Genomic DNA, 3680 nt, shown 5'->3' with positions numbered 1-3680 from the left:
CATTCTAAGCTAGGTGATGGTGGAATGTACTTTGTTCTGCATATGTGCACTTCTGATTGGCCACTTGTCCATTCTAGGTCAAGTGATGGTGATATGTGAATGTGTTCTTTTTTACAAAAGACACACATAACAATGTTCTTTATTAGTCACATGTGTTACCTAGATTGAACACGTGTCAATTCTAGGCTAGCTAATGATCATATGTTGTTACATTTGAATATGTGTTGCCTAGATTGGCCACTTGTCCATTCTAGGTCAGGTGAGGGTCATGTGTTGTTACGTGTCTATATGTGCACCTAAATTGACTACTTGCCCATTGGAGGTTCATTACAAGTGACCAATCTAAAGTTGATCATGGCACAATGGGACCATCACTCAAATACTTTGACGTATAAAAAATAGAACATCAATCTGTTCAAAAAGAGAAACTTTTATTTGTCTTTTTCAATCAACCTAAATATAGACATAAGATTTTTAAAGGAATGAAAAAAACTAAATTGAACCAAAAGGATACATTGAAGATATTTGAAGCTTTCAAGTCATCTTTATAATAGATATAACAAGTTCAAACTACAAAAGAAACAATGAAATGGATGTGATGGTTTATAAGTTAATACATACTTGCTTCAAGATTTAAAAAATCTTTGACCGAAAAGTTGCCTTCACTCATCCTTTCCACCATGTCGCTTTCGTGCTCAATTGGGTGCTCTACTTGATTGACCTGAAGTCGTGCCCATTGCTTGATGTCATCATGCAATGTCACAAATTCTAGAATCCGTGATTCTAGATTCTTCTGATACTCAATGTTTTCCACTATGGCTACAACTTCTTTCTTCTCTTCAAGACCAATCTCTCTTATATAGCCATCACTGAATAATTCCAGTAGCTTGGATCCTTCTGTTCAATACTTCTTGGTAAATTGCTTGACAAGAATTTTCTTCTTAAATCTCAAGAAATCCTTGTCCGATAGATGCTGCATAGTTTGAAAATTGATATTAAGTAGCCCTGCATCAAGTATGGTGGTAGATTTTGCTGGAGCAAGAGTTGTTGCGAGTCCACTAGATACATCACTTTTTCCAAAAAGGACCAAAACAGAGAAGAACTGTATGGACCCAGCATAAAACGCTTCTCTTTCATGATGTAGAACTCCAACACTCTGTTGTCGCATTATGTCCTTCATATTCTTCAAAGCGTTCTGCAATTGCACAAAATCTGTCATGTTTAAGAAAGCAAGAAGCACATAGTGTGCTTCTTCTGAACCTCCACTGATGGACATCATCCCATTCAAGAGATCTTTGTATCGATCCTCAGGCCAATGTGTGTTGCTCTTAAAGGCCTCTGATCTATCCAATACACAAAGTCCTATGGGAATTGGGTTGCAAAGGTGACGCTCCAAGTATGAAGAACCTTCAATATGAAGGTTTACCACATAAATCCTCCAAGGAACATCTGTTGCTTTTACTTGCTCCTTGTGTAGATTGATTGTCCACTCAACATACTTTCTTGCACTCTCTGGAAAGTCATTCTTCATTCCTTGCGTTAATTGTGTCTTGATCCATATATCACAAAGCTCAAGAAACTTCATATACACAACATCATTGATGTTATACATCAAGACAAGATCCTCCCAAGTATTGCACTTTGCATCTTCATTGAGAGAGTTAAACTCCTCAAGCAAGGCATCTTGAATGATACGATCTTGCTTGAGTTACTTGATTCTTTCAAGCATGTCCATGATGTCTGTGTCCTTTATGCCCTTTGATAACACAATTGTGCCATCTCTTATTTCTGCTTGTAGCTTCTTAACCTCTTCTTCATCCAAACCAGCTAGATACTTAAATACTATGGCACTTGGTTTCTTATTCTCTTTTTCCAATTCTATTATAATATCTAGCCATTCATCAAAGATGGCATCAAAATAAGTCACCATGTGTGCTTGCTTTGTAATAAAGGATGGTCCAACACATATTCTAGCCATTCTTAAAAATGCCTACACAAAGAAATTAAAGAAATAAAAAATTGACTACTATCAAACTTGCATGGTGTCCTATGTTTCTATTGCAAAAGATAAATGATATGGGATTAGAAATTTATCACTTACATCCCATTTGCTGCGAGATGAAGTTCCCTCCACGACACCAAGTGGTGGCCTTGGAGGACATCCGTTAAATTTCCACTGATCACGTAAGTGCTTCAATATGACACTGTATGGTTGCTTCACATACAAGGCCTTTGCTTGTTCATTTTCAATAGCAAATATAACGGTAGCAACATGTGGAGGTGTATCTACAACAATTCGGGCCTTTCGTTGAGCATACACTGCCACGAGCTCTTGTGATCTACCCCCCTTTGTCATTTCTTGAACTCTCAGCATTTTTGCTACATATATAGAGTTTTGTCGGTCAAGAATCCAATACCTATAGTCTTTTAGCTTGCCTTCTTCAATCTCTGATGGTGTCATTGGGATTCCTGTCCTTTGACCACAATTCTTGACAGGCATCAAATATGCACATGATGAAGGTCTATTTGCACTTGCAGCAAAGAGAAGCATGCAATTATTTAGCTGCTCCTCGTCAAGTTGGCGAGAATTATAACATGATTAGGAGCAAGAAAAAAATTTGTCACTGGAATTTCATACTCTGTATACTTGAATGGAAAATATGATGAATATTTCTCCATGCCTCCAATATCGCTTTTCTTTTCCTTTTCAACCTCTTTCTCTAAACGATCAGGCTCCACAAACCTTAAGTGAGGCTGGTTGCTTGTACCCTCTTGTGAAGCATCTAGATTTGACTCATCCACCACTTTGGACCCTGCAACAATATGAGCCTTGGCCCTCTTTGCTTTTGGATGAGAAGATTTTGGCCTTGGGCTCTTGGTGGAGGGCTTCTTATTCTTCACACTTTGGACAATGGAGTCATCAAGAGTGTCTGCAGTCACCTGTGTAGGATCCATGTCTGCATTCCAACCTCTAGAGAACATAGTCACCTCTTTATCTTTTACCATGAATTGAGCGAAACATGCCTTTGCAGATAGGCAATACACTATATTCCCTGAAACTTGAATGTTAATGCACTCAATGCTAGGATTCCCTTCAATGGTTGATACAGCTACTGCAACTACTTGGCCTAGATCCTCAAATACATTGTTATCTTGTTCTGATGCAAGAAACAAATGTACTTTATGATATTGAGCACCTTGTAGTCCATAAATATCGAGGTACCATGGAGGAGGCTCATTGGTAGCAAGGTCAATGCTGACTAGAATGGTAGTTACTTTTCTCTTATTTGAGGTCCTCACTTTAGACATTTTTACCCTGAAAAACATGTCATAATTACGTACTTAATCTAATTTTGAGGAAAGAACATACAGGCACACTTTTCTAGGAAAAGAAAGATAGAAAATATAGAAGAAATGAGTCTAGATTGGACAAGTGGTCAATCTAGGTGCATATATACTTATATAAGAACATACACATGTGTATAAAATAACATACAAGCATGCTTTTCTTGGGAAGTATAGATAGAAGATATAGAAAAAATGAGTCTGGACTGGACAAGTGGTCAATCTTTATAGAGAAATACAGATACAACAACATAGGACCATCACTTGACCTAGAATGGAGAGGTGGTCAATGTAGACAACACATCTAACTATAAAGATAAAAAATGAACTTAAAT

General features: G+C 37.5%; 2 pseudogenes; both read right to left on the bottom strand.

Annotated features, from left to right (window-relative positions):
* Positions 1–610: 610 nt before the first annotated feature.
* Positions 611–1219, bottom strand: LOC147456509 (uncharacterized; annotated as a pseudogene).
* A 1402-nt stretch (positions 1220–2621) lies between these two features.
* Positions 2622–3309, bottom strand: LOC147456508 (uncharacterized; annotated as a pseudogene).
* Positions 3310–3680: the final 371 nt, after the last annotated feature.

Source organism: Adiantum capillus-veneris, chromosome 6, assembly GCF_014529385.1.
Source record: "Adiantum capillus-veneris isolate H3 chromosome 6, ASM1452938v2, whole genome shotgun sequence".
NCBI classification, from domain to species: domain Eukaryota; kingdom Viridiplantae; phylum Streptophyta; class Polypodiopsida; order Polypodiales; family Pteridaceae; genus Adiantum; species Adiantum capillus-veneris.
Note: the sequence above shows the minus strand (reverse complement) of the source record. Positions and strands in the feature narration are given on the sequence as shown.